At 54.0% G+C, this 25,915-nt stretch overlaps 1 protein-coding gene across 8 annotated transcripts in view; it reads left to right on the forward strand.

Moving 5' to 3' along the window:
* The first annotated feature begins 1,945 nt into the window (after positions 1 to 1,945).
* The window catches only part of EPB41L1 (erythrocyte membrane protein band 4.1 like 1), a 133,154-nt gene continuing 109,184 nt past the window's right edge, over positions 1,946 to 25,915 (forward strand). For 7 of the 8 annotated variants that reach the window (XM_062204141.1, XM_062204132.1, XM_062204137.1 and 4 more), the window contains exon 1: positions 10,213 to 10,274. The gene's annotated coding sequence lies outside the window, so the exon portion shown is untranslated. Of the gene's footprint in view, positions 2,022 to 4,472; positions 4,642 to 10,212; positions 10,275 to 25,915 lie in introns of those variants that run through there. The other variant, XM_062204134.1, reaches the window with a different exon arrangement.

The raw sequence follows: 25,915 nt of genomic DNA on the forward strand, positions 1-25,915 counted from the left end.
AGCATAAGGGCGCATTCGTGCTCTCTGCCTGTGTGAGGTGGGGCTGGGTCTTCTCCTGTCTCTACACGTTTCTAGACTGAAACCTGCGCTGCTTGCTCTCTTGGTCCTCTGTCCCTCAGACTGATTGGAACTGAACCACGGGCTCTAGTGGGTCTGCAGCTTGTTGGCTGCAGATCTTGGGACTTCTTAGCCCCTATAACTAAATATTCATGTATATAATCTCAACACCCTATTGCTACCTCATCTGGAGAACTCAGACTAATATAATTGTTGGTGTCTTGCTAAAGAAGTGTTTCCCTACCCTGAGTTTCTGGAAACTATTTTCGTTGGTTACTTCTAAAGAATCTCAAGTTTTACTTTTCTAATTTCGGTCTTTAACTAACGATTCTTGTTGTGTATGCTATGAGGTAAGAACCGATTTTTGTTTTCCAAATGAATAACCAATTGCTCAGTATGATTTTAAAAATAATCCATCTGTATTATTTTCCTAGGGCTGTCATAACAAATTCCCATGAACTAGGTGGCTTAAAACAACAGAAGCTGATTCTGTCACAGTTCACGAAGCCAGGAGTCTAAATCAAGGTGGCAGCAGAGTTGGTTCCTCCCTTCTCGGTTGGAGAAAACACCTCATGCCCCTCTCCTAGCTTCTGGTGGCTGTAGACACAGCCTCATCATTTCCTGTGTCTTCCAATGTCTCCACGTGTCTCCTCTTCTTTTTTTTCCTTTAAGCTTAAAAATTAAATTTTTCTCATTTTATTTGAAAGACAGAGACAAACAGATGGACACAGAGAGATCTGCTAGTTCGTTCCTTTAATGTCTGTAACAGCCAAGGCTGGGCCAGGCTGAAGCCAGGCGCCAGGAACTCCATTCTTGTCTCCCACAAGGCTGGCAGGGACTCAAGGTCTTGAGCCATTTTCTGCTACCTCCCAGGATGCACCCAAGCAGGAAACTGGGTCAGAAGCAGAGGAGCTTTTAGAACCAGGCACTCTGATACGGGGTGCAGGTGTCCCAAACAGCGACTTAACTGCTGATCCAAATGCTTGACCTGGTCATATTTTCTTATAAGGACACCACTCTTTAGACTTAGAGCCATTTAGGGCCCACCCTAAATCCAGGATTAATTGTTCTAGAAATCTGTAGTTATACCTGAAAATACTCTATTTCCAAATAAGTAATATTTTAAAGTTCTGGAAGGATATGAATTTGGGTGGAGATGCTATTCAACCCAGTATTCCATCTTTTGCTTTTACAAATACTGTTTCTGGGGCTGGCATTGTGGAGTAACGGGTTAAGCTGCCACTTAAAATGTCGGCATCCCATATGTGTGTTGGTTCAAGTTCCAGCTGCTTCACTTCCCATCCAGCTCCTTGCTAATGTGCCTGAGGAAGCACCGGAGGATGGTCCAAGGGCTTGGGTCCCTGCACCTATGTGGGAGATCGGTAAGAAGCTCCTTGCTCCTGGCTTCAGCCTGGCCCAGCCCCAGCTGTTGCAGCCATTTGGGGAGTGAACCAGCAGATGGAAGATCTCTCTCTCTCTCTCTCTCTCTCCAACTCTGCATTTTAAAAACAAAATCTTTAAAAAAAAATACCATTTCTGTCATTTATCAAATTTCCATATATGTGTGGACAGAAGGGTCCTGATGAGGCGTTTACATATTCTTCCTGAGATAATCTCATGCGATCATCACGATAGTTCTGTGGGGTAGGTGCTACTAAAACCATCCAGACTGTGGAGGGCTGTCCCTGGAGCATTTACTAAATTATGATGGGTTCACAACTCCAAGTCTCAGCGGCTTACAACAGCAGTCTTTTTCATCACGTGACACGGCAATCTTGACGGGTTGACTGCGACTTTGGTTTATCATTCCAGGATCCTGGCTGAAGGCACAGCTCCTATCCAGCACACGCCATCCCGATGGCAGGGAGGAAAAAGGAAGGTTTTAGATGGAAACATTCAATGGCTCTTCAAGTTTCTGCTTAGAACTGGCCTATAGGTCTCCAACTCAAATTTCGTTGGCCAAAGTAAGTCATACGGGCAAGGTTGACAGTGGGTTGGGGGGTGTACCTCTTCCTCTGGAGGGTACTCAAGTCTCACGGCAACTGGCAAGGATGTTTGAGGATTTTTTAATTTAATTTTTATTTATATAATTGAGACAAATTTCATTTATCTCATACATAGAATTTTAAGTACATAATGACACTTCCCACCCCATCGTACCTCCCTCCCTCACTCTCACCCTTCCTCCTGCTTCCTTTCTTCGTTTTCTTTTAATTTTTGTGGTAATATACTTTTTTTTTCTTGGAGAACAAGTTTTATCATTAATGGAAGAAGCACCTAAGGAAACTGGCAATGGAGTTGGGCACTTGGGCTTATTGAAAACTTATGAGACATAAGAGTATCCTCCACTTAATACACTAAAATGAAGTAAACCTTTGAGAACAAGTTACACTATTAACTCTCATAAAACAACTCTTTGAGGACAGAGGTCCTGCAGGGGAAGTTAGTGCACAGTGACTCTTGTTGTTAATTTCACAATTAATACCCTCAAGTATGATGTCATCCGAGGCTCTTGACATGAGCTGCCTAAGGTGTGGAAGTTTTTTGAATCCACAAACTCCATCAGTATTTAGACAAGGCCATAAGCAAAGTGGAAGTTCTCTCCTTCCTTCAGAAAAAAGTACAGGGCCGGCGCCGTGGCTCACTTGGTTAATCCTCTGTCTGCGGCGCCGGCATCCCATATGGCCGCCGGGTTCTGGTCCTGGTTGCTCCTCTTCCAGTCCAGCTCTCTGCTGTGGTCTGGGAAGGCAGTGGAGGATGGCCCAAGTGCTTGGGCCCCTGCACCCATGTGGGAGACCAGGAGGAAGCACCTGGCTCATAGCTTCGGATCGGCATAGCACCAGCCGTACCGGCCATTTGGGGGGTAAACCAATGGAGGAAGGACCTTTCTCTCTGTCTTTCTCTCTTGTTGTCTAACTCTGTTTGTAAAATAAATAAATAAATAAATAAAAGAGAAAAGTACATCCTCCTTTGATGACCACTTCTTTAAGAAAAAGGAATTATAAGGTTTAGGGAGGCGCATTTGGCTTAGCTGTTAAGATGCTTGTTGAGATGCCTGTGTCCCACTAGGAGTGCCTGGATTCCAGTCCTGGCTTCACTCCTGTTTCCAGCTTTCTGCTAATGGGAGACCTGGGAGGTGGCAGTGATGGCTCAAGTAGTTGGTCCCTGCCAGCCACATGGGAGACCTGGAGAGAGTTCCTGGCTACCAGCTTTAGCTTGGCCCAGCCCTGTCCATATTGGGCATTTGGGCAGTGAACCAAGGAGTGGGAGTTTACTCTCCCTCTCTCTCTTTCTGCCTCTCAAATAAATAAATAATGAATAAAATTTTAAAAACACAAAAGAAATTTTTGTTTTGCTGCAAACAAAATTTCAAACCCATGCTTACTTTTTTTTTATGATAAGCATTTTCCATGACCTTTTTGAAGATTCTCACATGCATGGATTTCATAATTTTCTGTACCAAAATAAACGTATCTTTTAATTCCACTTTCTCTGAACTTTCTGCAGTACTCTCACGTCATCCTCTCACTGGTGAAGGGGAATAATGACACCTCTGCCACAGGGGTTGAGTAACCTGCCCAAGATCAAGAGCCAGGACGGGGCAGAGCCAGGACTCAGCCTCTGCGAGGCCACGGTGTACTTGTAGGCCTCCTGCTGCCCGCTGGGTGGAGTCCCAGAGAGCCCTCTTCCCCTTCCGAGTGCCCACCTCGCTCTGGACCGCAGCTCCTTCAGGAGCCTCTCTGGGAATGAAGCAGCCTGGGTCCCCATCACTCTTCCTGAATCTGTGTTACTTGACACTCACTCTCCCTTCTGAGTGACAGAGGCACACCCTGCCTTGTCCTGTGTCCCCTCTGCCCCCCGGAGGCCTGGGGTATTCTCCTGAGAGGTTTGTCTTCTTTTGGGATGAGAGGAGTAGGAACGCACAGCCCGCAACTGGACTGTGCTCCTGGGTGTGAGAACACTTGGCCTACTTTCCGCCCTCTAAGCTAAGCTCAGCACCTTGTGCTAGGGTGACTCTGGCAGGTCGGCCCACATGACTCACTCTGTAAGCCTTCAGGGCTGGCACCGAAAGGCCCCGGGGCTGGGGCGTGCATGGGGGAGGGGGCAGGGGTGCGGGATTAGCTTGCCCCTCTCAGAAGTCTGTCTCTCCCCCTGGAAAAGGACAAGTAAAAGTCTGGACAAGTATGCATCCTTTTTTGAAGTTAGCTATTTACCCATCAGGCCTGGGTGGGCTGGGGAGGCTCTGGAGGGAAGCTCGGAGCAGGGGAGGATGCAGCCTCCCTGAACATCAGTTTCCCTCGCTGAACCCTGGGGACAGCACTGATTTTTTTTTTTTAAATCAAGCATTTATTCAGTAAGCAAAATGGGCTACTACACCAGGATAACACTAACACTGATCTTGTCTTCTTCTCCAGGTTGCAAAAACACACAGCACGGTGCCGGAAGTCTTCAGGAATGCAGCCTTATCTGCCTTATGTGTGACCGTGAGAAAATGCCAGATCACCAGGAGCCACAGTGTCCTCATCTATAAAATGGGGATCATTGTCAGAGCCATGTCCCAGAGGAGAAAATTCTGTAAGCAAAGTATGTAGTGCACACTAAATTCTCCATAATGCTGGCTAGTTCCATACGAGATGACGATACTTATCTATTTATTTTTTAAAGGAAAGGCCCAGGCCAAGAGTCATTTGTGGATGTTAAAAAGAGGGGGACAGAGTCTGACTTTTCTTAGAACTGCCTGCTTCTTTTAGCCAAGTGTGGGTGTGGCTCAAAGGAATGAGGAAGCAGTTCACGAGGTGACAGGGCACAGAGCACTGCTTGTCCTCACAGATCTTCAGGGAGGGACAGAGCTGTTAGCTGGCCCCGTCAGAAGGCCACCTCTGCACATGCAGCCCATCTGGCTCCTTCCCGTCCCCTACTACCAGCCCAGTCACCAAGTCCTGGCAAGCACGACTTTGAAATAATGGCCGTGGTGGTAGTAATGATAGTGTTACTTGTAGCTTGCAAGGTTTTCTAATACCTTACCACAGAATCCAGAGCGAGGCGGACCCTGGGAGGTTGCTGTGCATCTTGCAGACGGGGACCCTGAAATCCAGGTAGGGGAATAGCAAACAACATCCTTGGGGTTTACCCAAAATGGGATTTTCCTGAGCCCACACCATAAACTAAGGGCAGAGGAGGACTAGAATCGGAAGCTCCTGACTCCCAGCTTAGGCCAGTGCTTCTTTCTCCCTCTCCCTCTCCCTCTCCCTCTCCCTCTCCCTCTCCCTCTCCCTCTCCCTCTCCCTCTCCCTCTCCATCTCCATCTCCCTCTCCCTCTCTCAAGGTTTATTTATTTATTTGAAAGGCAGAGTTACAGAGAGGCAGAGGCAGAGAGAGAGAGAGGTCTTCCATCCATTGTTTCACTCCCCAAATGGCTACAAATGGCCAGAGCTGGGCTGTTCTGAAACCAGGAGCCAGGAGTTTCATGTGGGTCTTTCTATTGAGTACATGGGCCCAAGTACTTGAGTCATTTCACTGCTTTCCCAGGTGCATTCCCAGGGAGCTGGCTTGGACGTAGAGCAGCCAGGACCCGAACCGGAGCCCATATGGGATGCCAGTGGCAGCTTTACCCACTGTGCCACAGTGCCAGCCCCTGGACAGTTCTCTGTAATGAGATGGAATTGTCCTTCTGGATGCCCACCCAAGGAAGCCGAGTGGAATTCATCCTTAGCCATTCAGTCAGCAGCTGTGGTCAATGCTTCCTTTTTATCTATTTTTTTTTTTAAAGATTTATTTATTTATTTGGAAGTCAGAGTTTCACGGAGAGAGAAGGAGAGAGAAAAAGGTCTTCCATCCGCTGGTTCACTCCCCAATTGACCGCAATGGCCGGAGCTGAGCTGATCCAAAGTCGAGCCAGGAGCTTCTTCCAGGTGTCCCACATGGGTGCAGGGGTCCAAGGACTTGGGCCATCTTCTACTGCTTTCCCAGGCCATAGCAGAGAGCTGGATTGGAAATGAATCAGCTGGGACTCGAACTGGTGCCCATATGGGATGCCATCACTGCAGGCAGTGGCCTTACCCGTTATGCCACAGCACTGGCTCCATGGTCAATGTTTCATAAGAGCGAGGTCCTGGGTGGACTGGGTGCTGAGAGGAACGGAAAGATACATTTGACGTGGATCTTTCCCTCACAGAGTATGGCCTGTGGGTTCACTTACATAGCTTTTTTGTTGTTTGCTATTTCCTAGGCTGAAATAATAGGAAACAAATCAAATCCATCTCCTTTCTGTATGACAGCCCTTTAGATGTCTGAGAAATCTTTGCCTTGCCTCCTGCAGGCTATTTAAATCATCCCGGAGTCCACATGCTGGACATACTCTAGACAACCTGCAGTGTGACAGGGACCCTGTAGAAGCTGGGGCCCAGAGCTGAGCCCTGTGGCTCAGCTGTGATCTCAGAGCTGCACAGAGCTGGTCTCACCTCTGGTTTCAGCTGATAGGGTGTACTCTGTTCCCCCTCCTTCTTCCTTCCCTTCTTCTACATTTTCCTCTCTCCCTTTCTTCCTTCTTTTCTTTCTTCTTCTTCTTTTTTTACAATCACATTGCTTTATTGAGCCTGAGGTCAACTAAAATCTTTATCATTTTCACTGAAACTTCTCTTTTTTATTAAGGTTTATTTATTTATTTGAAAGTCAGAGTTACACAGAGAGAGAAGAAAAAGCAGAGAGAGAGAGAGAGGTCTTCCATCCGCTGGTTCACTCCCCAATTGGCTGCAATGGCTGGATCTGTGTCAATCCGAAGCCAGGAGCCAGGAGCTTCTTCTGGGTTCCCCACACGGGTGCAGGGGCCCAATCTCTTGGGCCACCTTCCACTGCTTTCCCAGGCCATAGCAAAGAGCTGGATCTGAAGTGGAGCAGCCGGGACATGAACCGGTGCCCATGTGGGATGCAGGCACTGCAGGTGGCAGCTTTACCTGCTGCACCACAGCAGTGGCCACTGAAACTGTTCTTACTCTCAGTTCATTCTACACTGTGTTTTGGGCACTTGATCATTCAGAACTGCATTATCCAACATGGCAGCCACTAGCCCTATGTGGTTATTTTGAATCTGAAGCATTTAAAATTAAATGAAATGAAGTTGGCACTTCCTCAGTGGTACCAGCCAACTAATTTCCTTCCTTCCTTCTCTCCTTCCTTCTCTCCTTCCTTCTTTTATCTTTCTTTTTTTAAAGATTTACTTATTTATTTGAAAGTCAGAGTTGCATAGGGAGAGGAGAGGCAGAGAGAGAGAGAGAGAGAGAAAGAGAGAGAGAGAGAGAGAGAGAGAGAGAGAGAGAGAGAGAGAGGTCTTCCATCTGCTGGTTCACTCCCCAATTGGCTGCAACGGCCAGAGTTGCTCCGATCCGAAGCCAGGACCTACTAGACCATAGCAGAGAGCTGGAGCAGAGGTGGAGCAGCCAGGACTCAAACCAGTGCCCATATGGGATGCCGGCACTGCAGGCAGAAGTTTAACCTGCTATGCCACAGCGCTGGCCCCACCAGCCACATTTCAAGTGATCAGCAGCCACAGAGGGTTTGTGGCCACCACGTCAGAGAAAGTTCTGTGGGATTGCTCTGGTTTGGTCCTAAAAGCAGGACTTCAAATTTAATTTGGTGTGGCACCTTATCTTCTTAGTTCCGGTTTAGCCTTCAAGGCTGCTGAGATGGTCCAGAGACTGATTATGGTTTCTGGAGCACTTGCCATTCCCTCCCAACTTCATGACAGCAGTAGATTTGATCAGTGTTTCATCTGTTCCTCTGCTTCGTCTAAAATCACTGATAAAAATGCTCAGCAGAGAGGGCTGCAACCGCACCGTGCGTGGGACACTCAGCACTCCAGCCCCGTGTCACAGTCGTACAGCTGTTTAACAAATTAGGCCTGATGCAGTTGCTGTGCTGGGAACCAGGTACCTACAGGGAGCCAGAAGTTGCCAACAAATAGAGTTCTGTATGATAGGTGCTCTACTAGCTCAGATTCCTTTGCCTTGTATTCTAGCAGCTTCTGTTTGAATGGTGGTCATTAAAATACTAGCTTAAGAATCAGCTCCAGGAGTTTGGATCCTGGCTCTGCCACTTTGTAAGCTATGCAATGTCTGTGTGTCACTTTAAAAGTGTACAAAGTGGGGATAAAAATAACCTCTGTGCCATCATGTTCGAGCGCAGATTAAATGAGTTAATGCAAGTAAAACTCTTTAGATCAGTGCCTGGAACCCAAGGGTACTGCAAAACGTGCATGGAAATGCATATTATGAACAAATTAAGCAGATTTCAAAGACTCTGCACCAAAACAAACTGTAAAAAATATTTATTTATTTATCATTTATTTATTTGAAAGGCGGAGTGACAGAGAGGGAAAGGCAGAGAGAGAGAGAGAGAGAGAGAGCTTCCAACTGCTGGTTCACTTCCCAAATGGGCCACAACAGCTGGGGCTAGGCCAGACTAAAGCCAGGAGCCAGGAACTCCTAGGTCTCCCATGTGAATGGCAGGAGCCCAAATACTTGGGCTATTTTGCACTGCTTTCCCAGGCACATTAGCAGGAAGCTGGATCAGAAATGGATCAGCAAGGACTTGAATCAAACTCCAACGCGAGACGCCAGCGCTGCAAGGTGCCCCTAACTTGCTGCAATGTAATGCTGGCTGCCCAAATAAACTAACTTGATTTTCCCCTGAGCTTTTTGAGGTACCCTCCTATCCTAAGTGTTCCAGACAAATTCGTTATCAATAATCCTTTTAGTTATAATTTTCCCTCTTGAACAGGCCATGCTCAGGTCTGCTTAGTTTTGCCCTCCCTCAGTTTGTGGACGTTCTCGGGGTCCCTCCCTGACTCCTCGTGTTCTCAGCAGCTCACTTTGCACCTGCTCTTAGCATCCTCCTATACCAGAGGCGAGGACCAGAGCCAGGAACCGGCACCGCTGGGCTTCACCTGGGCCTTCCTGCCTGGAGGGGAGACCTAGGACAAGCTGCCCAGCTGCAAAATGGGGGGAGGCCCGCTGCCGCTTAAGACGCGGTCGGGGCCAAATGAGACAAGGGGGTGGAAGCTCCTGCAGGTAGCAGGCCTCTGCACGTGTCCTGACTTCGCAGGAAAACCTCACAAGTTCCCCAACACTGCTTCTTGCTCGGGCTTCTGGGCTTCGGTTCTAACAAAGGAGACCCGGGTTCACAGCCCAGGGCGCTTCTGGAGGGTCTGGCCCCCTGCCCCCGGAGCCCCAGGACAGGAAATCCATCGATTTCTTCATCTCTGGTGTGGGGACACAGGCGCTATCCCGGGCTCCTTCAACTTAGGCCAGTTCCTCCCTCGCCGGAGCCTCAGTCTACTCAAAGCAGAACCCACAGGAGCGCCGGTAGGTGTCGTGGACTCCACCGTGGAGGTGCCCGGGCCTGTGGAAGGTGGGCGTCAGGGTCCCCGCAGCCCCCGGCGCCATGCGCGGCGAGCTCCGGCCGCAGGAACAATGGCAGGGTGGCGTGGAGGCGGGTGGGCGTAGGCCAGGTCCCGGCCCGGGGCAGACGAGGCGGGCAAGCCGATCTCCGGACCGCGGGGTTAGTCCGGGCCACCGGGCCGAGAGCCGAGGCGTGTGAGCCAGGGAAAGCCGAGGTCGGCGCTGGCAGGGACCCGGGAGGAGGCGGGGGCGGGGCCCGAGCCCACCCGCCTGGGACTGAGAGGGCCACGAGGCCCCGGCGGGGGTCGCCTGCTCCGCCTCGCCCCGCCGCTGGCGCCGGGCCTCTGAGCTCCGCCGCGGCTCAGGTAGGCGCCGGGCCCACGTGCGGAGGCGGGCGGCGGACCCCGGCGGCGGGCGGGCTCGCTGGGCGCAGCCCCCTCCTCTGCTCCCCTCCCCGGGGCCGGCGCGGCTCCTCCCGCCGCGCGGCCCCGGCCTGGGCTCCGGCTCTGGCGTGACTCCGGCCGCCGCCGACTGGCCGCGGCGCTCGCTGGTCCGCCGGCCACTGCTGCCTGGGCCGCCGGGATCGCCGCCGCCGCCGCCGCCTCCGGGGCAGCCGCCGGGGCGGGGCGGAGGGGGAGAGGGGGCGTGGGGGCGGGCGGGGAGGGGGCTGAGCGCCGTGGGAGGGAGGGAAGGAGCGAGCGAGGCAGCCAGCGAGCGGGGCATTTCTGCGCAGCTCCAGTGCGCCTCGGAGCCCGCCGGGGCGGCCGCCGGACGCGGAGACCGAGGGACATCAGCGTCCGGAAGCCGAGCTGCGGCCGCCAGGTGAGCCCGCCCGGCGCCCGGCGCTGGCCCCAGGGCCGCCTCCACGTCCGAGCTCGCGCGTGTGTGTGTGGGGGGGTGATCGCCGGGCGCTGCGGGCGCTGTCCCCGACTCGCGAGCACTGACAGCCGGCGGGCGGGCTCCGGGGGGCGGGCGCCAGGGTCCGGAGCCTCCGGCTCGGTTCGAGCGCTTCGGAGCTGGCGCGGGAACGTGCGTCGGGGCCCAGGTTCCGGGCGTGTGGGTGTGAGCGCGCTTGTGCTCGGGATCGGTGCAAGGGGATGCTCGGGACGCGCGCGCGCGTGTGCGCCGAGTGTGCACCCCGCGGGTGGCCTGAGCACCTCTGGTGAGGGCGTGTGTGCTTGAGGGTGTCCTCCGCGAGTGTGTCTGTGAGAGGGTGTGTCCCAGTGTGTAGCAGAGAGTGTGTGCGTGCGACCGAGGGTGTGCCCGTGGCTTCGCTTGCGGCTGGAGTCAGGGGTGGGGGGTGTGAGTGTGTGTCGCCGTGTGCGCGCCAGTGTGGTTCCCGTGTGTGCGCGTGTGAGCGCGGGTGTGCACCCGCGTAGCCCCCGTGTGCGTGTGCGCGGCTTTGTCTCCGCACTGTCGGGAGGAAGGGGTGGGGGCGGCGGCCGGGGCGCTGCCGTCGCCGGGAGCCCGGCACCTGGCCCGGGCTGTGGGTGGCGGCGGCGGCGGGGGCGGCCCAGCCGGGCGGAGACTCTCTGCTGGCAGGTGGGCGGCCACACCCCGGGGGCCGGAGGGAGCTGGGCCAGACCGTGGAGTAGGCGCTCGGAGCCGAGCAGGAGCGGAAGGCGTGTCCTGCCTGAATCCTGGGTGCGCGCGTGAGGGGGTGGGCGAATGGGTGTGGAGGGAGGGGTCCTGAGGGTGGGGGTGGCGGCGACAGCGGTCTCCAGGCGGTGACCCAGCCCAGTTCAGAGAGCCATTTCCTGTCGTGGCTCGGGCACTGTCGCCTAGGGCCAGACCCAGCTTAGCCTGGTCAGCCACTATACCCTCTGCACCCCTGCAGGGGAGAGCCACCTCACAGTGTCTTGAAAGGATTGGGAGGAAGAATCACTCTCTTAAAGGGCCTGTGTCCCACGCCCCGGAATCCCCCCTCCGGAGACCCCTATACTTGGAGAGGCACCCTGGGGCGTGTCTGCACCCTTCCCCATGCCCTGTAGGGCGGTGCCTTTCTGATCCTTACTCTGGGTGCCCAGGTGTGTTTTGTCGTGAATGGTGAACCGTGTATCTCTTTTTGTAAGTTCTGCTGTATTTGTTTGCATGCGTAGCTGTTTGTGTATTAGTGAGTCTGTGCATGTGGGTGTGTAAAAGAAGTGGCATTTCGCTGCCAACTGGAACAGACAGAAGAATTCTGCCCAGGGCCACTCTGTTTGAGAGAACTGGGTGAGAAAGACGTTTGGGGTAAATGTAGCCCCTGACTCTCTGGGTTTCAGATTTTGGTGTGTGCCGGCAGGTTGGAGACGGGCAGGGATACAAGGACAGAGAAACACGAATGGGAGCACGGTGCTGGAGAAGGACATCTAAGTGTGCAAATTCTCCTTGCAGTTCCGGTGTGTCCCCCCCCCCCCCCAGCGGGGCTTGGCGTGCCGGGCTAAAGCGCACAAGATTTGGAGAGTAAAGGGAGGGACTGGGGGTGCAAGCAGGAAGGAAGGTGCTGGGTGGTAGGACTGGGGGCCAAGAGCAGATTTCTGCAGCTCTTCACGTGTTTTCCTGCCAAGGGCAGCAGAGCTGGGAAGGCGGAGCTTGCTGTCTCCTGCCCCAAACCCCAGACCCCAGGCCGTGGAAAGCTTCGGCCTGGAGTTCAGGAGCCCTGGAGTCTGCTCTGCCTTTGACTTTGGACAAGCTGCATGTATTTGTGTGTGTGTGTTCAGTCTGTTCACTCAACACATTGTTATTTAGCTTCTCTTATGTAAAAGAGGCCAAACTCCCCAAGCCTCAGTTTCCCTGACTAGGCAGCTAGTGGACTGGATCTGGGGGCTTTGAGGCCCCCTCCCTTGCTCCGAGTGCTAGAGTTTGTCCCACTGTTACCTAGATCCACCCTGCTAGCCCCCAAGGATGCTGGCCTTAGACTCCCCGCACCATCCCTTACTCTGGCAGTTCTCAAAGTGTGGTCGCCTGACTACCAGCAGCAGGGTCACCTGGGAGAGTGTTGGAAATGCAAATTCTGAGGCCTCACACCAGCCCTGTGGATTCAAGAACTCTGGGGGCAGGGCCATCAGCCTGTGTTTGAGCCAACACAGGGGATTCCAGTGCACTGCAACTGTCAGGAGAGGCACAGCCATGGAGCTGGAACCTCCCTTGTTTTGAAACCAGGAGAGCCGCCGGGTGCATACCTGTACTGAGGTAGCCCTGAAGCCCCAGCTGGTAGGCAGGAGCCCTCGTTTCCAGACCCAGGTCGTCCTTATGACCTTGGGCGACCCGGCCCTCCTGACTCAACACTACCGTGACCCTTTGACAGTGTCTGCCCTGGGGCAGATTCTAGCCAGGGCTCTGCGCAGTTTCCCCAGGCCTGCCCAGCTCCCTGGAGACCAGCCTCCTCGGTCTTTCATTTCACTGTGGGTTCTTTCACCCCTGGGACTTTGCACATACTCCCCCCTCTGCTAGCACACTCTTCCCCCACTTCTCATCCTGATTACTTCCCAGTCTTCAGATTTCAGCTCAGCAGTCACTTCGTGGGAGGGGCCTGGCCAAATCCTTACGCCAAGTGAGTTTTTCCTAGCATACACTCCTAGAGTTCTGTCGTCACAAAGGGCTCAGGAGAGATTGTGATTCCGTGTGAACCTGTTAGCTGTTTGTCTCTCCTCACTCGACTGTACATGCCAGGCAGGAACTTATTAACCTTCCTAGTGTCCCACACAGTGCCTGACTTACGGACAGTGTTTGACAAGTTTGTCCAATAAATTCATTTATAACATGGGAGCTGGTGTTAAGTGATAACCTGAGTCTCCCGCCAAGGCATGACTGTACGATCCGAGACAGCTTTGTCCTTCTCACTGCTGCATCGCCTGGCCCTTGGTGCGACCCTCACTGCGTGCCCAGGTCTGGGCTGGGCTCTGTTCTGGAGGGGGCTCTTTAGGAGACACAGCCTAGTTTATGCAAGAATGAGAAGAGCAAGGGCTTTGAATGAGGATTTGAGAGCTCTGGGTTCACACCTTGCTTTGTGACTATGGACAAATCTCTGTTCATTTCCTTCCTTCCTTCCTTCTTTCCTTCCTTCCTTCCTTCCTCCTTCCTTCCTTCCTTCCTTCCTTCCTTCCTTCCTTCCTTCCTTTCCATGCTTCCTCTTCTATAAAACGAAGGGATTGGGCCAGATGGTGGACCTAAGGCGCTGTGTCCCAAGACCCCCAGTGAAGCCTCTGGGCATCTGAAGTGCAGAACTTCCACCTTTGCCCTTGCAGGAAGCACTGCGTGGCCCCTGGCGGATCTGAATTGCCAGCATCACTGCTCTGGTGCTCTGGGGTGCGTTAGGCAGAGTAGCGGCCACTTGGACACAGGCACTGCAGTGCTGCCACAGTCGCCGTCCCAGCAGAGGAGAGGCCCTGTGACTCACAGGCAGGCAGTGCGCAGCGTGAGTGCCCTGCACAAAGGTCTTTTCCCCAGACTCCGGACAGGAAGTGCTGGGTGGTGTGAGACTCCATCGCACTATCTGGTCCAACATTCAGAACTTAGAGACTGTTTGCCACTGTGTTTTTCAGACTGTGGTTGATCAGAGGTGACTGAACCTGGGAAAAGTGCAACTTCAGCTAAGGGAGTATTGCTCTGTGGTCACTAGCTCTGGCTCTGGGGTTGTTCAGCCCTTGTCATGTACTACTTGAGTAGACTTGGGCAAGTGGTGTCATCTCTTCATTTCCTCACCTGTACAAGGTCGTTAATAGTGTCTTGTCTCATGGAATTATTTTGAGAATTAAATGAGGCAACATATATGGAATTTTTAGCACAGTGTGAGCACATAGTAATAACTGTTCAGCAAATGTTAGCTATTATTATTATTATTGCTATTCCATAATAGTTAATTCAACATTCTTGAATGCCTTTGTGTTGGGCCCTTGGCCTACAGAAAGGAAATGAATACAGCAGTGTTTCCAAGCTGGGGGTGGGGGCAGACAGGCAATATCACAAGGACAATGGACAAGGTGACAGGGTGTGGCTGTTAGGGAGGAGGCTTCATAGAGGAGAGAGATGAGGTTTGCACTGGATTTGATCTTCCAGGCAGCTGGAACAGCATGTGCCCAAGGCAACATGGCTTGTTAGGCAAACCACAAATAGTGTTCTGTTGGGGGAGCAGAAGTTGGGGCGGGGTGGGGATAGGTGGGATTCGTGGCTGGAGGTGGAGCTGAGTGGAAGGCTGGGCCCACATCTGCACAGGTGCAAGTGCTTGACGGAGTCTCACAGGTGTATGTGGGGGGAGGGGGGCAGCTGGAGACGAGGATGAAGCCAAGCCAGATAGGTAAGATTTGCATTTCAGAAACACAGCTCTCCAGGCAGTGGTAGACGGTGGCCTGGGGCAAGGGGAGGACTGTGGGCCAGGAGACCCAGGGGGCGGGCAGAGGTCCCAGACCTGAAGAAGCCTATTTGATGGACTTCAGACCAGTCTGACCAGGAAGGCGAAGGGGAGGTGAGATGACTGCCAGATGGGTGGGAATCTGAGCTCCGGAGTTTGCGTCCCAGGCCTGTCACTAGAAGGACGCACGGTGTATTAGTATCCCAGGGCTACTGTGAAGAATTCCACAGCCCAGGGAGCTTAGAACCACAGAAATGTGTTCTCACCATTCTGGAGGCTACAAGTCCGAAATGAAGGTGTCAGCAAAGCTGGTTGCTCCTTCTGGGGGCTCAGGGGGGGCAGTCTGTTCCTAGCTTCTCTGGCTGCCAGCAGTCCGTGGTCTGCAGCTTCGTCTGCCTTTGTCATCACACGGCTTTCTCTGTGTGTGTCTCTGGGCCATCTTCTTTTCTAGTAAGGACCAGTCCTTTTGGGTTTAGAAACTGCCCTAATCCAGCATGTCCTCGTTTTCACTTAATTCCATCCGCTAAGATCCTGTTTCCAAATAAGCTCCCGTTCTGAGGGTCTGGGTAGACGTGAATTTTGGGAGAGGACCACTCCACCCAGAGCAGATAGAACATGGGAGGCGTGCAGGCCCTGGGCACCCCAGCCCAGGTCTAAATCCAGATGAGGCAGCTGAGCAGCCAGGAACCTTAGGGCGGATCAGTTACTTTCCCTCGGCCTCAGTTTCCTCCTCTACGAAAGGGGGACGATTGCACCTACCAGGCAGTGTCGGTGAGACCGGCTGCACATGCCTAGTGAGGTGGCGCACAGTAGGCCCGCAATGGTTCCTCCTTTCTCTGCATCTCTCCCTCCCTGCTCTTAGTGGCTGGCACAAGTCACCCATCCTTGCTTCACTTTCCTCATCTGCCACATTTGGGTGATCACTGGCCAGCCCTCCAGCCCCGCCCACCTCACCAGATCCTGAATCCCAGGAGATCATGAGAAAGCTCCTGCCGTGGCTTTTAATTATACCCATCACTGTCTTTTTTTTTTTTTTTTTTTTGACAGGCAGAGTGGACAGTGAGAGAGAGAGAGACAGAGAGAAAGGTCTTCCTTTGCCGTTGGTTCACCCTCTAATGGCTGCTGCGGCTGGCACGCTGCGGCCGGCGCACCACGCTGATCCGAAGGCAGGAGCCAGGTGCTTCTCCTGGTCTCCCATGGGGTGCAGGGCCCAAGCACTTGGGCCATCCTCCACTGCTTTCCCAGGCCACAGCAGAGAGCTGGCCTGGAAGAGGGGCAACTGGGACAGAATCCGGGTCCCGACCGGGACTAGAGAACCCAGTGTGCCGGCGCCGCAAGGCGGAGGATTAGCCTGTTGAGCCACGGCGCCGGCCACCCGTCACTGTCTTAATGACCCTTGGTCGTTGTCACGTTCACTGAGTTCTCAGCAGAGCCCAGCCCAGCCCGCTGCTCTCTTGAAGCCCCTTTGTGCTCAGGGCCACCGCATGACATGCAGCCACTGTGAGCTGGGAGGACCTCAGAGGCGGTCATTGTTGGTGCCTTGGTTAGCTTGAGGAGGGAAACTGATGCGCAGAGAGAAGTGACACCCTGAAGTCCCCAGAGCTGGTCCGCGGCCGTCGGGATGAATGCCTTGTTTGTGGCTCTGAACGCTGCATTTCCCGTGGTTGCAACTTTAGAACAAGCAGGAGCTTGGGACAAGTAGAGGCCTGGAGAGGGTCCAGCCCAGACCCCCTCAGCAGGGACCCAGCCGGAAGGAGTCTGCCACTCCAGGATGAGCATCCCCACAAGAGGGTCCCTGGGTCCTGAGCGGGCAGGCCCTCAGTACCCCTGCAAGCTGGATGGGCAGGGGGTTTTGTTATCAGCCTGGCTGTGGCCAGCTCTGCCTGTATCAGTGGGAGGAGGCCACTGCACTGGGAGCCGGGGCCTGGAGGTAACCCAAGACTTCAGTGTCCCTGTGGACAGCCAGGGCTGTGCTTCTCAGGCAGGCTGTGTCCCTCTACACCATGCCTTGGCCTGCAGAGGGGATTGGGCTCATCCTGGCCTGGCAGTTTCTGCCAAGTCGTCCCCCCCCCCCCCAGGCTGGGGGAGCCAGGCCACTCTGGGCCCCTTGGCTCACCTCTTTTCCTCCCCCTCCCCTTCTCTCCCCTCGCCTCACCTGCTCTTCAGATGAAGTCCCCAGGCCCCGCCACAGGTGGCTGGTTGGGGGTTGCTTGGGGCCAGCTAAGATTAGAAAGCACAGGGTCTTCCTCGTAAGAGGCTCACTCTGGTGCTTATGTTTATTGGCTTGCCCCGTGCCAGGCCCTACGCTAAGCGCTTTCCGGGCCTTCTGTTTTCAATCCTCCCAGCTACTCAGCGAGGCAGAGATTACGATCCCCATTTTATTGACGGAGGCTGCATGGCTTGCTCAGCCGCGGTCTAACTAGCCCTCAGCCAGCAAGCGGCACGGCTGACATTTAAATCTAGATCCGTCCAAACCCCAGGGGTGCTCTGCTTCCTTCCCAGACCGCTCCTCGAGGGGCCTGTGAGAACATTCAGCATTCGCCCAGCTGCAGAGGACGGAGTCTCGGCTCAGATCAGGGTCCACCACGCAGGACTCCTGACTCCCAGGCCTCCCTCTACCACCGCTCAGGGCTTGGCCTTCCGGCAGCCTCAGCCCCTGGACCAGCCAAGGCCCTGGGCCCATCTGGTTGCAGGCAGCTGCCCACCCATGGAAGGGACGCTGCGTCAGGGGGAGGTGACCGGGCAGGTCTAGAGGTCCCTGGCCCTTCCCATAGCGATTGTTCTGTCGCTGGCCACCTTAGTTTCTTATGGATTGCTTGGAGACCTTCGGGTAAGGAAGCCTACTGTCTTCAAAGAGCGCGAGTCTTTGTCTGCGTGGCAGGCTTGGAGATCCCTGTCAGGCTCCGTGATGCGCGGGACTTGGGGGGACGTGGGGAGGGAGGCAGAGGCTGAAGCCAGGTACAGAGACAGATCATGCTAGAAAAGGACAAGAAGCAAGCCAGAGCTCACCCAGGACCAGAGGGAGGCAGCCTGCACTGGCGCGGGGCCAGATGGGAAACCTCTTCTCACCCCCAGTTCAGCCCAGGCAGACCCCAGACTCCCTCCCAGGCAGGGCTACAGGTGTCACAGTCACCTCAGGATCTGGGCAGCTGCAGTCGCTTGCCAAGTCTGCACCCCGCATTGTCTGCCCGAGCAAGTGGCTCAGCCAGAAGGGACCTCGATGAGAGAGCAGTGGCTTTAAAACTTCTCTCTGCAGAGCCCTCCCTTCGGAGGCAAGGAAGCAGAAAATCATTATGTGAAACAGTTGGAGGGGTGCAGCTCAGCCCCCATATTCCTTTCTCCTAGGGCTCCCTAAGGTAGCTTCTCAGACTCTGTACCTGCTAAGAGCAGCAAAAGGGGAGCTTGCTAAAACAGTCTTCCAGAACTCACTCCAGAGGTTCCAGTTCAGCTGCTCCATGGAAGGGACCCCGGGCCAGCTCTGTGTCCAGGTGATTGGGGCACAGCTGGTTCTCATCAGATTGCCCTTGGAGACCGTTGGTTTCAGTTGTCTGTGAACTTCTGGAGTGCAGGCATGTACACTGAGCCTGGGGAAGGAGCTGTGGGCACCGCCAGTCACAGTGCACGGACACGTAGAACTGCTGGCTTCAGGGGTGTTCTGTAGAGTCGGAGCCCAGCATCTGGGGAAGGGTCCCTGGGAGCTAGCGGCAGAGCCAGGCTGGAAGACTGCTTCCTCACGCCTCTCAGGGTGCGCCTGGCTTTGCCGGGACGGTGCTGCGGACCCGTCCGCTCCTCTGCCTGGGCCTCTGAGGCTCCAATGCTGCACTCCTGCAGCCGCATTGTGCGCCCCTGTCCTTGCTGCCTCTGGGCCTTGCCTGCCTCTGGGGGTCTACTCTGTTTAGCATCTCCCTGGCTTCTGGTCTCTCCTGTGCCCAGACGCTTGAGCCCCCTCTCCCTTTCCACGCCCACTCACCATAAGTGACCCAGGAGCCCATTCCTCCGGAGGTTCCTGGGACCTGCCCCGCATTCCCTGTGCCTTTGCGCCACTCCCCCCCCCCATCTGCCAGGAAGGCCCCCGCCCCAGTCACTTGTCAGAGCTCAGATGAGGCCTCGTGACTGCTCCCCCCACCTCTCCTCCCTACAACCAGATTGGTCTTTTCTTCCTCAGCCTTCCCTCTGTGCCTTATCTGTTCCCCTCTGGGGACAGGTTCTGCTTGGTCTTCTGTTATCAGGAAGGGACTTGTCTCCCTTGCTAGGTTGTGAGCCTGGGATGTCTCCTGTCACATTCTTTTCTCCCCTGCACCTAACACAGGGATGTGTACAGGGTAGGGACTTAACAGAGGCTCACTAAGTGTTGTTTGCAGAGTCTGCCTTCAGCCCTGGACTGGGCTGGTTTCTCTGGAGCCCCTGTGGCCAATGTCAGTGACAGGCCAGGACTTCTCACATATCCTCTCCTTTACTTGTGGATTGGAGGGAAGCCAAGTAGGGCAATGGCTAAGACCTTAATCCCAGTCTTGACTGCCATTTCCTGGCTGTGTGACCTGGGGGAAGACACTTCCCCTCTCTGTGCCTCAGTGTCCTCACTCAGCTTAAAACAAAGGGACAGGGCTGACAAGTCTATGGAAGGCTCAGGAGGAATGAACTGAAATGCTGTGTGTAAAATGGTCTTCAGCATTGTTATTTCAGTAAGCTTCCACTACTGTCTGTGTATTGTGCTAGCTGGCTAGGATAGAGAGCCTGGAACAAGCCGTTATAGGTGTTCCTTGGTCTCCAGGGTCTTAAGGCCAAGTAGGAGCAGTAAGGAGTCAGCACCCTGGCAGAAGCATGGCTGAGGCAGAAATCCCTGGCGTGGGGGAGGCGACGTTCCACTGGGAGGGGGAGGCAGAAGGGCAGGGAGGCAGGTACTCCCCAGAGAGAAGGGGAAGCCGCCCAGTGTTGGGAGATCGGCAAAAAGGATGCAGCAAAAAACAGCTCCAGGGTCTCTGCAGGGAGGGGGCTTGGGGGCAGCACCCTGGCTGGAGCGGGGGGGGGGGGGGCAGCTTTGTTTTGCCCAGAATAATTCTGGGGAGCCATGGCTCGTGATGCTGCTGCCGAGAGCGAGCGAGCGAGCGAAGGCTGGAAGGCTGGGGCAGGGGAGTGAGGGCTTATGGCGGAGGCCGTGGAGAGCCAGTGAAGGTTCCCTACTTTGTCCCTACCTGCCTAGGCTGGAGCTGAGAACGGGTGAGGGTGGGCTGCTGCCCGGGGCCTCTGCAGGGCTGCCTGGGTCAGCACTTGAACCCAGGTCTGGTCTGAAGCTAAAGCACAAAATGATCCCAGAAATGTCAGACTCTAAATCGGAGCCGGCCAGAAGTGATTTCTTAACATTGCCCCCCTCTGCCTCCCCAGCACAGAAGCACAGCCCCGGAGGGGCCTCTACCGAACCCCTGGGTGGGCTGTGGACCCAAGCCTGTGTTAGGAGTTGGGAGAAGAGAGGGTGCCAGGGGTCCTGAGAAGGAAGTAAATGACAAGCCAGCGTCAAGTAGGGAGCAGTCTGTTACCAGGTGTACGTGCTCCCAGGTGAGTGGGACGTGAGTGGGCTGGAACCATCATCATTCCAGGCTTTCCTTCCGGAAAAGGAGAAAGGACCACATAGGTGGGAGCCAAGGGAATATGGGGATGTGGGGGAAGTCAGGGGGTGGGCTGAGAAGAGGAGGCTGTTGCTAAGCAGCAAGCAGCACGATGGTGTTAGCCGAGGGCACCCCAGAGGCTGGCAGGTTAAGCTGCTGCCTGGGACGCTGGCCTCCCTTATGGTGCTTGTTCAAGTCCCAGCTGCCCTACTTCCGATCCAGCACCCTGCTAATGCACCTGGGAAAGCAGTGGAAGATGGCCCAAGTGCTTGGGTCCCTACACTCATGTGGGAGACCCAGAGGAAGCTCCTGGCTCCTGGATTCGGCCTGGCTCAGCTCCCCCAGCCCCAGCTGTTACAACCATTTGGGAAGTGAACCAGTGGATGGAAGATCTTTCTGTCCCTCTCTTTCTGTAACTCTGCCTTTCAAATAAATAAATCTTAAAACAGGGCACCCTAGCATCCGTGTGCCTGTGTGCCAGAGCAGTGTGACCTCTGGGACCAGGGAACAAACCGGGGCTCTCAAAGCTGTGGCTAGGAAGAGCAGTGTCCAGGGCTGGGGGCCCTCACAGCCCTGTCCCTGGCACATGCTGGGGAGCTGTTGTTCTGGTCCTTGTAGGTCATAGGGTCAAAGGGGTCAATGAGGCACCTGGGGCTGGGCAAGCATCTTTGGCTTCCCTCGCGTCTCTCCCATCAGTCTACCTATCTAACTGGCCTGCTTTATTTTAGTTCACCCTCACCCCTTGCTTGTTGATTAAACATATTTATTGAGCACATAACGTATACCATCACCCTTTAGCAGAGAGGGCTGGGCACATGGCAGAGAGGGACCAGAATGAGGAGAAATTGGGGGGGTCACCTGCTCACCTGCTACCCCTTTCTCTCTTCCTGCCAACTCCTCCTTTTTCCGAGCCCTCCCCCCCCCCCCCCCCCCCCCCGCAAGATGGGACTTTCTGCTGGAACCACCTCCTGCTGCACTGGAAGCCAGTCAGAGTTAATTGTTAAACCTAATAGCTGGCAAGAGTTTCACCCTGCTGGGCTGGCTATGCTCCCCGTGAGAGGGCGGAGCCACCCAGGGTGGCCCTAGCAGGTGAGTACTGGCTCTGGGCCTGGTCCCAGGGCCCCTGGGTGAGTCCTTGCAGCGGAGAGCTTGGCCCCAGAGCAGGCGGCAGGGAGGGGAGGCAGGCCCAAGCCCTGTGCACAGGCCTCCTCTCCGTGCAGTGCTCTTCTTCCCCGTTCCGGGCTATTTTCTACCCACAGACGGGGAGGAAAGTCCCTTGAGGATAGTGGCAGAAGCTTAGTTCCTCCTCTGGACAGGCGCCTACCAAGCCTCAGGTACAGAGCTCAGGCCCCTGAAAAAGCTGGGTGACCTTGGGCAGGTGGCCTGCCTCGCTGAGCCACAGTGTCACCCTCTGAACCATGGGTGCTCTTACCCCTTTGTCATCCAAGACGGGTAGTGATAGGGATTGTCGAGTGAGTAAATGAGTAGATACGCTTCTTGTTCAGATTTAGCTTGACCTTGGAAGCTTAGCTCTGGGTTCGGGCACGAGAGTCTGCCAGCCCACTCGCTCTGGAGCTTGACCGCGGGCTGCAGCTGCCCCATACAGTTGCCGCCAGCACTTGAACTGTGGCTGGTGTGACCAAGGAGCTCAGTTTTCCATTTTATTTAGCATTTGATTTGATTTTGAATTAAATAATTAGATATTTATTTTATTTGAAAGGCAGAGAGACAGGTACTCAGATAGGGAGAGAGCGCCCATGGGTTCATTCCCCAAATGCCTGCAACAGCTGGGGCTGGACCAAGCTGAAGCCAGGAGCCAGGAACTCAGTCAGGTCTCCCATATGGGTGATAGGGACTCCACAACATGAGCCATCACCTGCTTCCTCCCAGGGTACACATTCATAGGAAGCTGACCAGGGCTGCACCTTGAACCTAGGCACTTTGATGGGAATCCCAAACATGTCCATACCTGCCCCTAATTTTAAAATTTCGATAGACAACCCCATCCATTTGGAGACAAACTTAACTGTACAAGAGCACTCCAAAAATTCATGGAAAAATGGAGTGTGCATTGTGACACATCCTGTGAAGCCATCATTTGGGATGCCTACATCTTGTAGCAGCGCCTGGTTTGAACCTCAGCTACTTTCCTTCCAATCCAGCTTCTGTTAATGTGCCTGGGAGGCAGCACGGATGATGACCCAAGTACTTGGGCCCCTGCTACCCATGCGGGAGACCCAGATGGCTTCTGGCTTCAGCCTGGCCTATTCCTTGTTGTTGTGGGCAGTTAGGGAGTGAATCAGCAAATGGAAGATAGCTATCTCCCTCTGTCTCTCTCTGTCTCTGTGTTATCCTGCTTTTCAAATAAATAAAACTTTTTAAAAAACATTCATGGAAAATGGAATTAGAAGATAAACATACAGGTGGATGTCGTGGCACGGTAAGGTAGGCTACCACCTGTGATGTCTGCACCTGTATCGGAGCGCTGCTTCTCGTCCAGCTTCTTACTAATGTGCACCCTGGGAGTTAGCAGACAATGGCTCAAGTGCTTGGGCCCCTGCCACCCAAATGAGAAATAGGGATTGAGTTCTGAGTTATTGGCTTCAGCCTGGTCCAGCCGTGGCTATTGTGCGCATTTGGGGAGTGAACCAGTGTATGGAAGATTTCTCTCTCTCTCTCTCTCTCTCTCTCTCTCTCTCTCTCTCTGTGTGTGTGTGTGTGTGTGACTCTGTCTTTCAAGTAAATATATCATTTATTTATTTTTTAGAATTCTTTTATTTATTCAAAAGACAAGAGTTACAGGGAGAAGTGGAGACAGAGAGAAAGCAAGAAAGAGAGAGAAAGGTCTTCCATACGCTGGTTCACTCCCCAATTGGCCACAACAGCCAGAGCTGAGCTGATCTGAAGTCAGGAGCTTCTGCCAGGTCTCCCATGTGGGTACAGGGGCCCAAGGACTTGGGCCATCTTCCACTGCTTTCACAGGCCATAGGAGAGAGCTGGATCAGAAGAGCAGCTGGGACTAGAACCGGTGCCCATATGGGATGTCAGTGCTGCAGGCCAGGGCTTTAACATGCTGCGCCACAGCGCCAGCCCCACCATGAACTTTTTGAAGACTCCATATACCTTCGGGAATTCAATTCATGTGTACAGGTTTCCATTATAGAGGCCATAAGAATCTAAATATCTGATGAAAATTTAGTGTCTGAACCAAGATATGCACCATGTAAAATACACATCACATTTAGAAGACAGTATAGGCCAGTGCCACGGCTCACTAGGCTAATCCTCCGCCTACGGCGCCGGCACACCGGTTTCTAGTCCCGGTTGGGGCGCCGGATTCTGTCCCGGCTGTTCCTCTTCCAGTCCAACTCTCTGCTGTGGCCCGGGAGTGCAGTGGAGGATGGCCCAAGTCCTTGGGCCCTGCACCCCATGGGAGACCAGGAGAAGCACCTGGCTCCAGGCTTCGGATCAGCGCGGTGCGTCAGCCGCAGTGGCCATTGGGGGGTGAACCAACAGAAAAGGAAGACCTTTCTCTCTGTCTCTCTCACTGTCCACTCTGCCTGTCAAAAAAAAAAAAAAAAGACAGTATAGAAAATAATGTAAAATATTTCAATAGTCTTTTGTGTATCTTTTGTGTATAGGTTGAAATGGATATGTTCAGTTAAATAAATATATAATTAAAATTATTTTCATCCATTTCTTTGTGCTTTTTAAAATGTAGCTACTGGAAAATTAAAAATGGCATGTGTCGCTCTCATTCTGTTTTCATTGGGTCGTGTTGTTAGACCAGCTGAGTTGGACATACTTGAGTACAAGACTATATGAAGACTGGTTTCCTGGGGAGGTGTGAGGGGGTCAGAGATGGCCACACATTCCCCACCCCACCTCCAGCCCTGGGCCACACTGTCCATAGAAGGTTACTGTAGAAACGCCCATTTTTTTCTTTCTTTCTTTCTTTCTTTCTTTCTTTTTTTTTTAAAGATTTAATTTATTTGAAAGGCAAAGATACAGAGGCAGAGGCAGAGGGAGAGAGAGAGAGAGAGCGAGAGCGAGAGTGAGCGAGAGAAAGAAAGTCTTCCATCCACTGTTTCACTCCCCAAATGGCTACAAAGGCCAGAGCTGGGCCATTCTGAAGCCAGGAGCTTCTTTCGGGTCTCCCATGTGGGTGTAGGGGCCCCAAGACTTGGGCCATCTTCCACTGCTTTCCCAGGCCATAGCGGAGAGCTGGATCAGAAGTGGAGCAGCTGAGACTCCAGCTAGCACCCATATGGGATGCCGGTCCTGCAGGCGGCGGCCTTACCCACTACACCACAGCTCCGGCCCCAGAAACCCCCATTTCACTGCGGCTGTGCCACCACCTCGCTCTGTGTGTGACCTTGGGCACTGCACTTTGCTGAACCTTTGTCTGCTCAGGGAAGCAGTGTGTGCAGGCCGGGCGACCCTGAGCAGCTGCGTGTTAGTCAAGGCGGTGACTGCCACTGCTATTAGTTGTAGGGTCTACTGCTGTTGTGTCTGTCAGCCTGGATTTCAGCTATTCCATTTGTCTGCGTGCAATGTGAGTCAGAGGGAAAGGAGACTTTGGAAGACTGTGAGGGTGGGAGTTGGGATGAGGACCCAGGAGATGTTTGCGTAAAATGCCTGGGGTTTGTTTGCTGTTGGAGTGGCTCCTCCGACCTTCCCTTCTGCAAGAGATCAGGCAAAGAGGAGTCCTGCTCCACAGGCAGGGCCGGGACCTGGTGCAGGACTTCCCAGCACCGTTGTGGTAACACTGGCCCGCGTTGAGAGGCCACCGTCTGGGGTTGGAGGATTGGGCCTCGCCAGGAATCTGCAGCTTGTGAGGAATGGTTATTATTAGTCTCCTGTAACGGAAAGGGACTTCGCACTGCTAGTACAGCCGTCTCACCCTGGAGTTGGGAACGTGCACGCGAGAGCTGCTGATCCAGCCCTCCTCCCCGCTCCACTCGGGCAGGATGGACAGCCCCGCCTGCAGCCCCTCTCCTCCTGCTGGGTCCCTGGAGGGGGCTTCTGAGAAAGAGGCTTTGTTTCTCCAGCTCCTACTGGTTTCCTCTTAAGGTGGCTGCACACACACACACACACAGTCCTGATTTGCATTTGTCCCCATTCTGGGTTTAAAGGGCCCTGAGATCTGAAACCTCTTTGCACACATATGCTTCCTGGAAATCCATGCGGAGACCACGGGCTTTTCTTTTAAGGAGTAGTAGGTTCCAATCCCTCTTCTACCATTAATTCTGTGAACTTGGGCAAGTTTCTTATAACTTTTTAGCCTCAGAGACCAAAATGGAGTACACATAACTGAGTGGTCAAGCACCCGGGCTCCAGGGTCCGCCTGCCAGCCCAGGGGTCTCGGCTCTGCCAGTCGGTCACTGTGCCGTCTCCTGGGAGCCATCTCCCCATCTGGGTCCCAGTTTTCCCCTGCAGGTGAAGGCTGTGTGCTGGGCACTGGGGGCAGACCCTTCTGCTTCCCAATTAGGAAGCCAAGGGCCTTGTCCCAGGCCTGATAGCTTTAT

The sequence above is a fragment of the Lepus europaeus genome, chromosome 10, assembly GCF_033115175.1.
Source record: "Lepus europaeus isolate LE1 chromosome 10, mLepTim1.pri, whole genome shotgun sequence".
Taxonomy (NCBI): domain Eukaryota; kingdom Metazoa; phylum Chordata; class Mammalia; order Lagomorpha; family Leporidae; genus Lepus; species Lepus europaeus.